This window comes from Oncorhynchus masou, unplaced genomic scaffold (genome assembly GCF_036934945.1).
Source record: "Oncorhynchus masou masou isolate Uvic2021 unplaced genomic scaffold, UVic_Omas_1.1 unplaced_scaffold_1031, whole genome shotgun sequence".
In the NCBI taxonomy this organism is placed as follows: Eukaryota; Metazoa; Chordata; class Actinopteri; order Salmoniformes; family Salmonidae; genus Oncorhynchus; species Oncorhynchus masou.
Genome location: NW_027000005.1, coordinates 22,137 through 31,831, shown reverse-complemented (window position 1 = coordinate 31,831; position 9,695 = coordinate 22,137).

The window sequence follows — 9,695 nt, the reverse complement described above, 5'->3', positions numbered from 1 at the left end:
CTGTAGTCTCTCTGATGCGTTCTGACTGAGAACGGACATATACCACACGGCTAAGGGCTGGTATCCAGGCTGTAGTCTCTCTGATGCGTTCTGAGAACAGACATATACCACACGGCTAAGGGCTGGTATCCAGGCTGTAGTCTCTCTGATGCGTTCTGACTGAGAACGGACATATACCACACGGCTAAGGGCTGGTATCCAGGCTGTAGTCTCTCTGATGTGTTCTGACTGAGAACAGACATATACCACACGGCTAAGGGCTGGTATCCAGGCTGTAGTCTCTCTGATGCGTTCTGACTGAGAACAGACATATACCACACGGCTAAGGGCTGGTATCCAGGCTGTAGTCTCTCTGATGCGTTCTGAGAACAGACATATACCACACGGCTAAGGGCTGGTATCCAGGCTGTAGTCTCTCTGATGCGTTCTGAGAACAGACATATACCACACGGCTAAGGGCTGGTATCCAGGCTGTAGTCTCTCTGATGCGTTCTGACTGAGAACAGACATATACCACACGGCTAAGGGCTGGTATCCAGGCTGTAGTCTCTCTGATGCGTTCTGACTGAGAACGGACATATACCACACGGCTAAGGGCTGGTATCCAGGCTGTAGTCTCTCTGATGCGTTCTGACTGAGAACGGACATATACCACACGGCTAAGGGCTGGTATCCAGGCTGTAGTCTCTCTGATGCGTTCTGAGAACGGACATATACCACACGGCTAAGGGCTGGTATCCAGGCTGTAGTCTCTCTGATGCGTTCTGAGAACAGACATATACCACACGGCTAAGGGCTGGTATCCAGGCTGTAGTCTCTCTGATGCGTTCTGAGAACAGACATATACCACACGGCTAAGGGCTGGTATCCAGGCTGTAGTCTCTCTGATGCGTTCTGACTGAGAACGGACATATACCACACGGCTAAGGGCTGGTATCCAGGCTGTAGTCTCTCTGATGCGTTCTGAGAACAGACATATACCACACGGCTAAGGGCTGGTATCCAGGCTGTAGTCTCTCTGATGCGTTCTGACTGAGAACGGACATATACCACACGGCTAAGGGCTGGTATCCAGGCTGTAGTCTCTCTGATGCGTTCTGAGAACAGACATATACCACACGGCTAAGGGCTGGTATCCAGGCTGTAGTCTCTCTGATGCGTTCTGAGAACAGACATATACCACACGGCTAAGGGCTGGTATCCAGGCTGTAGTCTCTCTGATGCGTTCTGACTGAGAACGGACATATACCACACGGCTAAGGGCTGGTATCCAGGCTGTAGTCTCTCTGATGCGTTCTGACTGAGAACGGACATATACCACACGGCTAAGGGCTGGTATCCAGGCTGTAGTCTCTCTGATGCGTTCTGAGAACGGACATATACCACACGGCTAAGGGCTGGTATCCAGGCTGTAGTCTCTCTGATGCGTTCTGACTGAGAACGGACATATACCACACGGCTAAGGGCTGGTATCCAGGCTGTAGTCTCTCTGATGCGTTCTGACTGAGAACGGACATATACCACACGGCTAAGGGCTGGTATCCAGGCTGTAGTCTCTCTGATGCGTTCTGACTGAGAACGGACATATACCACACGGCTAAGGGCTGGTATCCAGGCTGTAGTCTCTCTGATGCGTTCTGACTGAGAACGGACATATACCACACGGCTAAGGGCTGGTATCCAGGCTGTAGTCTCTCTGATGCGTTTTGACTGAGAACGGACATATACCACACCTCCTCTGGCCTACGTTGCTTAAATATACATTTATTGTGCAAAACATCAGGAACACCAGCTCGTTCCATGACAGACTGACCAGGTGAATCCAGGTGAAAGATATGGTCCCTTATTGATGTCACTTTTTAAATCCTCTTCAATCAGTGTCGATGAAGGGGAGGAGACCTGGTTAAAGAAGGATTTTTAAGCCTTGAGACAACTGAGACATGGATTGTTTATGTGTTGCCATTCAGAGGGTGAATGGGCAAGACAACATATTTGTGCAAATGAACGGGGGTATTGTATAGTAGTAGGTGCCAAGTGCACCAGTTTGTGTCAAGAACTGAAACTCCGCTGGGTTTTCCCACACACAACAGTTTCCTGTGTTTATCAAGAATAATAAAACACCCGAAAGGACATCCAGCCAACTGGACTCCACTGTGGGAACCATCGGAGTCAACATGGGCCAGGATCCCTGTGGAACGCAGGGAGGCAACTCAATATTAGGTTCTTGTTCATGTTTGTACACTCAGTGTATAGATGGTGTGTGTAGATGGTGTGTGTATAGACAGTAGAGACAGTAGTTATATAGGATGATGTGTAAAGACAGTAGTTATATAGGATGGTGTGTATAGACAGTATAGACAGTAGTTATATAGGATGGTGTGTATAGACAGTAGTTATATAGGATGGTGTATATAGACAGTAGTTATATAGGATGGTGTATATAGACAGTAGTTATATAGGATGGTGTGTATAGACAGTAGTTATATAGGATGGTGTGTATAGACAGTAGTTATATAGGATGGTGTGTATAGACAGTAGTTATATAGGATGGTGTGTATAGACATTATAGACAGTAGTTATACAGGATGGTGTGTATAGACAGTAGTTATATAGCATGGTGTGTATAGACAGTAGTTATACAGGATGGTGTGTATAGACAGTAGTTATATAGGATGAACCATGACTAGAATACAGTATATACATATGAAGTGGACAGCAGTAGTTATATAGGATGAACCATGACTAGAATACAGTATATACATATGAAGTGGACAACAGTAGTTATATAGGATGAACCATGACTAGAATACAGTATATACATATGAAGTGGGTGGAACAGTATGTAAACATTATTAAAGTGACCAGTGTTCAATGACTCTATGTACAAAGGGCAGCGGTCTCTAAGGTGCAGGGTAGGGTACCGGGTGGTAGTCGGTTAGTGACAGTGGTATTGGGTTGAACAGGCCAGGTCTTGGGTGGCCGAGGTCCTTGAAAACTGGTTACCAAAGTAATTAAAACAGTAAATAAGTAATTTTGTTTAATTTAAATAAATTACTGTTTAAATTACGTGCTGTATGTGTCCTGGAGGGCAGGTAGTTTGCCCCCGGTGATGCGTTGGGCAGACCGCACCACCCTCTGGAGAGCCCTGCGGTTGAGGGCGGAGCAGTTGCCGTACCAGGCGGTGAGACAGCCCGACAGGATGCTCTTGATTGTGCATCTGTAAACGTTTGTGAGGGTCTTAGGTGCCAAGCCAAATGAGGTTGAAGAGGTGCTGTCTTCTTCACCACGCTGTCAGTGTGGGGAGACCATTTCAGGTCCTCAGTGATGTAGAGGCAGAGGAACTTAAGGCCTTTGACCCTCTCCACTCCCGTCAATGTGGACGGGGCCGAGCTGTCTCTGCTGTCTCCTGTAGTCCCTGCTGTCTCTGCTGTCTCCTGTATTCCCTGCTGTCTCTGCTGTCTCCTGTAGTCCCTGCTGTCTCCTGTAGTCCCTGCTATCTCTGCTGTCTCTGCTGTCTCCTGTAGTCCCTGCTATCTCTGCTGTCTCTGCTGTCTCCTGTAGTCCCTGCTGTCTCTGCTGTCTCCTGTAGTCCCTGCTGTCTCTGCTGTCTCCTGTAGTCTCTGCTGTCTCCTGTAGTCCCTGCTGTCTCTGCTGTCTCTGCTGTCTCCTGTAGTCCCTGCTCTCTCTGCTGTCTCCTGTAGTCCCTGCTGTCTCTGCTGTCTCTGCTGTCTCCTGTAGTCCCTGCTGTCTCTGCTGTCTCCTGTAGTCTCTGCTGTCTCTGCTGTCTCTGCTGTCTCTGCTGTCTCCTGTAGTCTCTGCTGTCTCTGCTGTCTCCTGTAGTCCCTGCTGTCTCTGCTGTCTCTGCTGTCTCCTGTAGTCCCTGCTGTCTCTGCTGTCTCCTGTAGTCCCTGCAGTCTCTGCTGTCTCCTGTAGTCCCTGCTGTCTCTGCTGTCTCCTGTAGTCCCTGCTGTCTCCTGTAGTCCCTGCTGTCTCTGCTGTCTCCTGTAGTCCCTGCTGTCTCTGCTGTCTCCTGTAGTCCCTGCTGTCTCTGCTGTCTCCTGTAGTCTCTGCTGTCTCTGCTGTCTCTGCTGTCTCCTGTAGTCTCTGCTGTCTACTGTAGTCCCTGCTGTCTCTGCTGTCTCTGCTGTCTCCTGTAGTCCCTGCTGTCTCTGCTGTCTCCTGTAGTCTCTGCTGTCTCTGCTGTCTCTGCTGTCTCTGCTGTCTCCTGTAGTCCCTGCTGTCTCTGCTGTCTCCTGTAGTCCCAGCTGTCTCTGCTGTCTCCTGTAGTCCCTGCTGTCTCTGCTGTCTCTGCTGTCTCCTGTAGTCCCTGCTGTCTCTGCTGTCTCTGCTGTCTCCTGTAGTCCCTGCTGTCTCTGCTGTCTCTGCTGTCTCCTGTAGTCCCTGCTGTCTCTGCTGTCTCCTGTAGTCCCTGCTGTCTCTGCTGTCTCCTGTAGTCCCTGCTGTCTCTGCTGTCTCCTGTAGTCTCTGCTGTCTCTGCTGTCTCTGCTGTCTCTGCTGTCTCCTGTAGTCCCTGCTGTCTCTGCTGTCTCCTGTAGTCCCAGCTGTCTCTGCTGTCTCCTGTAGTCCCTGCTGTCTCTGCTGTCTCTGCTGTCTCCTGTAGTCCCTGCTGTCTCCTCTGCTGTCTCTGCTGTCTCCTGTAGTCCCTGCTGTCTCTGCTGTCTCTGCTGTCTCCTGTAGTCCCTGCTGTCTCTGCTGTCTCCTGTAGTCCCTGCTGTCTCTGCTGTCTCCTGTAGTCCCTGCTGTCTCTGCTGTCTCCTGTAGTCCCTGCTGTCTCTGCTGTCTCCTGTAGTCCCTGCTGTCTCTGCTGTCTCCTGTAGTCTCTGCTGTCTCTGCTGTCTCCTGTAGTCCCTGCTGTCTCTGCTGTCTCCTGTAGCCTCTGCTGTCTCCTGTAGTCTCTGCTGTCTCTGCTGTCTCCTGTAGTCCCTGCTGTCTCTGCTGTCTCCTGTAGTCCCAGCTGTCTCCTGTAGTCCCTGCTGTCTCTGCTGTCTCCTGTAGTCCCTGCTGTCTCTGCTGTCTCCTGTAGTCCCTGCTGTCTCTGCTGTCTCCTGTAGTCCCTGCTGTCTCTGCTGTCTCTGCTGTCTCCTGTAGTCCCTGCTGTCTCTGTTGTCTCTGCTGTCTCCTGTAGTCTCTGCTGTCTCTGCTGTCTCTGCTGTCTCCTGTAGTCTCTGCTGTCTCTGCTGTCTCTGCTGTCTACTGTAGTCCCTGCTGTCTCTGCTGTCTCCTGTAGTCCCTGCTGTCTCTGCTGTCTCTGCTGTCTCTGCTGTCCCCTGTAGTCCCTGCTGTCTCCTGTAGTCCCTGCTGTCTCTGCTGTCTCTGCTGTCTCCTGTAGTCCCTGCTGTCTCTGCTGTCTCCTGTAGTCCCTGCTGTCTCTGCTGTCTCTGCTGTCTCCTGTAGTCCCTGCTGTCTCTGCTGTCTCTGCTGTCTCCTGTAGTCCCTGCTGTCTCTGCTGTCTCTGCTGTCTCCTGTAGTCCCTGCTGTCTCTGCTGTCTCCTGTAGTCCCTGCTGTCTCTGCTGTCTCTGCTGTCTCCTGTAGTCCCTGCTGTCTCTGCTGTCTCTGCTGTCTCCTGTAGTCTCTGCTGTCTCTGCTGTCTCTGCTGTCTCCTGTAGTCCCTGCTGTCTCTGCTGTCTCCTGTAGTCCCAGCTGTCTCTGCTGTCTCCTGTAGTCCCTGCTGTCTCTGCTGTCTCTGCTGTCTCCTGTAGTCCCTGCTGTCTCTGCTGTCTCTGCTGTCTCTGCTGTCTCCTGTAGTCCCTGCTGTCTCTGCTGTCTCTGCTGTCTCCTGTAGTCCCTGCTGTCTCTGCTGTCTCCTGTAGTCCCTGCTGTCTCTGCTGTCTCTGCTGTCTCCTGTAGTCCCTGCTGTCTCTGCTGTCTCCTGTAGTCCCTGCTGTCTCTGCTGTCTCCTGTAGTCTCTGCTGTCTCTGCTGTCTCTGCTGTCTCCTGTAGTCTCTGCTGTCTCTGCTGTCTCCTGTAGTCCCTGCTGTCTCTGCTGTCTCCTGTAGCCTCTGCTGTCTCCTGTAGTCCCAGCTGTCTCTGCTGTCTCCTGTTGTCCCTGCTGTCTCTGCTGTCTCTACTGTCTCCTGTAGTCCCTGATCAGCTCCTTCGTTTAGTTGACGTTAAGGAGCAGGTTATTTTCCTGGCACCACTCCTCCAGGGCCCTCCGCTTAGAGGGCACTATGGTGTTGAAGGCTGAGCTTAGAGGGCACTACGGTGTTGAAGGCTGAGCTTAGAGGGCACTATGGTGTTGAAGGCTGAGCTTAGAGTGCACTATGGTGTTGATGGCTGAGCTTAGAGGGCACTATGGTGTTGAAGGCTGAGCTTCGAGGGCACTATGGTGTTGAAGGCTGAGCTTAGAGGGCACTATGGTGTTGAAGGCTGAGCTTCGAGGGCACTATGGTGTTGAAGGCTGAGCTTAGAGGGCACTATGGTGTTGAAGGCTGAGCTTAGAGGGCACTATGGTGTTGAAGGCTGAGCTTCGAGGGCACTATGGTGTTGAAGGCTGAGCTTCGAGGGCACTATGGTGTTGAAGGCTGAGCTTCGAGGGCACTATGGTGTTGAAGGCTGAGCTTAGAGGGCACTATGGTGTTGAAGGCTGAGCTTAGAGGGCACTATGGTGTTGAAGGCTGAGCTTAGAGGGCACTATGGTGTTGAAGGCTGAGCTTAGAGGGCACTATGGTGTTGAAGGCTGAGCTTAGAGGGCACTATGGTGTTGAAGGCTGAGCTTAGAGGGCACTATGATTTTGAAGACTGAGCTGTAATGGATGAAAAACATTCCTTCCAGGGGTTTGGAATCTAAATTATTTTCCAATCGTTTGGTTCTGAACAGAACCATGTCATGTGTAGTTCTGTTCCACTGTTCCGACCAGCAAAATAAAGTTCTAAACCGGACCAGTGTCGTGTACCAGATGACTCCGGGCATGTTGTTCTTATCTGAATTACCGAGGGGGGAACGGCTTCTGTGAAGGCCTCTCGGACAAAGACAGTACAGCGTAAAATAGAAAGGGACATTTTTCCGGAAGAATTGTGTGCTTGTTTCAGCTGTCCGGACGTATGTTATTCAGAGGTCAACAAACTGACATCATAAAGCAAACATTCCCCCAGAAGTTATTTTCCCGCCATAATAGTAGAACTATAATGTATTTAAAGTACAGTGTAATCTGATCCCAGGCCTGGGATTCAATCCGTATTTAAATAATAGCGTAATCTGATCCCAGGCCTGGGATCCAATCCGTATTTAAATAACAGTGTAATCTGATCCCAGGCCTGCGATTCAATCCGTATTTAAATAACAGTGTAATCTGATTCCATTTAAAGGGGATTTCTGATTGAGTGGGGCATCTGCAGTGTTTACTATGAACTTTAGGACTGATTCTAGATCTGTGGTTAGTGTTGTGTTAGGACTGATTCTAGATCTGTGCTTAGTGTTGTGTTAGGACTGATCCTAGATCTATGGTTAGTTTTGTTAGGACTGATTCTAGATCTGTGCTTAGTGTTGTGTTAGGATTGCTGGTTAACCCTTCAGGTACCTCTGAGAGAGACGCGAAAGAGGGTAATGACTGTGAGAGATGCAGAAGAGAGAGAGAGGGTAATGACTGTGAGAGAGATGCAGAAGAGAGAGGAAGAGGGTAATGACTGTGAGAGAGATGCAGAAGAGAGAGAGAGAGAGAGAGAGAGAGAGAGAGAGAGAGAGAGGGTAATGACTGAGAGAGATGCAGAAGAGAGAGGAAGAGGGTAATGACTGTGAGAGAGATGCAGAAGAGAGAGGAAGAGGGTAATGACTGTGATAGAGATGCAGAAGAGAGAGAGAGAGAGAGAGAGGGTAATGACTGAGAGAGATGCAGAAGAGAGAGGAAGAGGGTAATGACTGTGAGAGAGATGCAGAAGAGAGAGGAAGAGGGTAATGACTGTGAGAGAGATGCAGAAGAGAGAGGAAGAGGGTAATGACTGAGAGAGATGCAGAAGAGAGAGGAAGAGGGTAATGACTGTGAGAGAGATGCAGAAGGGAGAGGAAGAGGGTAATGACTGTGAGAGAGATGCAGAAGAGAGAGGAAGAGGGTAATGACTGTGATAGAGATGCAGAAGAGAGAGAGAGAGAGAGAGAGAGAGGGTAATGACTGAGTGAGATGCAGAAGAGAGAGGAAGAGGGTAATGACTGAGAGAGATGCAGAAGAGAGAGGAAGAGGGTAATGACTGTGATAGAGATGCAGAAGAGAGAGAGAGAGAGAGAGGGTAATGACTGAGTGAGATGCAGAAGAGAGAGGAAGAGGGTAATGACTGAGAGAGATGCAGAAGAGAGAGGAAGAGGTTAATGACTGAGAGAGAGATGCAGAAGAGAGAGGAAGAGGGTAATGACTGAGAGAGAGATGCAGAAGAGAGAGGAAGAGGGTAATGACTGTGAGAGAGATGCAGAAGAGAGAGGAAGAGGGTAATGACTGTGAGAGAGATGCAGAAGAGAGAGGAAGAGGGTAATGACTGAGAGAGAGATGCAGAAGAGAGAGGAAGAGGGTAATGACTGTGATAGAGATGCAGAAGAGAGAGGAAGAGGGTAATGACTGAGAGAGAGATGCAAGAGAGAGGAAGAGGGTAATGACAGAGAGAGATGCAGAAGAGAGAGGAAGAGGGTAATGACTGAGAGAGAGATGCAGAAGAGAGAGGAAGAGGGTAATGACTGTGAGAGAGATGCAGAAGAGAGAGAACGAGGGTAATGACTGTGAGAGAGATGCAGAAGAGAGAGAACGAGGGTAATGACTGTGAGAGAGATGCAGAAGAGAGAGGAAGAGGGTAATGACAGAGAGAGATGGAGAAGAGAGAGGAAGAGGGTAATGACTGAAAGAGAGATGCAGAAGAGAGAGAAAGAGGGTATTGACTGTGATAGAGATGCAGAAGAGAGAGAGAGAGAGAGAGAGAGAGAGAGAGAGAGGGTAATGACTGAGAGAGTCAGAGTGGAAGAGAAGGAGAGTGGATGGATGGAGGAGGAGGAGAGTGGATGGATGGAGAGGACTGAGAGAGATGCAGAAGAGAGAGAACGAGGGTAATGACTGAGAGAGATGCAGAAGAGAGAGGAAGAGGGTAATGACTGAGAGAGATGCAGAAGAGAGAGGAAGAGGGTAATGACTGAGAGAGATGCAGAAGAGAGAGGAAGAGGGTAATGACTGAGAGAGATGCAGAAGAGAGAGGAAGAGGGTAATGACTGAGAGAGATGCAGAAGAGAGAGAACAAGGGTAATGACTGTGAGAGAGATGCAGAAGAGAGAGAACGAGGGTAATGACTGAGAGAGATGCAGAAGAGAGAGGAAGAGGGTAATGACTGAGAGAGATGCAGAAGAGAGAGAACGAGGGTAATGACTGTGAGAGAGATGCAGAAGAGAGAGAACGAGGGTAATGACTGAGAGAGATGCAGAAGAGAGAGGAAGAGGGTAATGACTGAGAGAGATGCAGAAGAGAGAGGAAGAGGGTAATGACTGAGAGAGATGCAGAAGAGAGAGAACGGGGGTAATGACTGAGAGAGATGCAGAAGAGAGAGGAAGAGGGTAATGACTGAGAGAGATGCAGAAGAGAGAGAACGAGGGTAATGACTGAGAGAGATGCAGAAGAGAGAGGAAGAGGGTAATGACTGAGAGAGATGCAGAAGAGAGAGAACGAGGGTATTGACTGTGAGAGAGATGCAGAAGAGAGAGAGA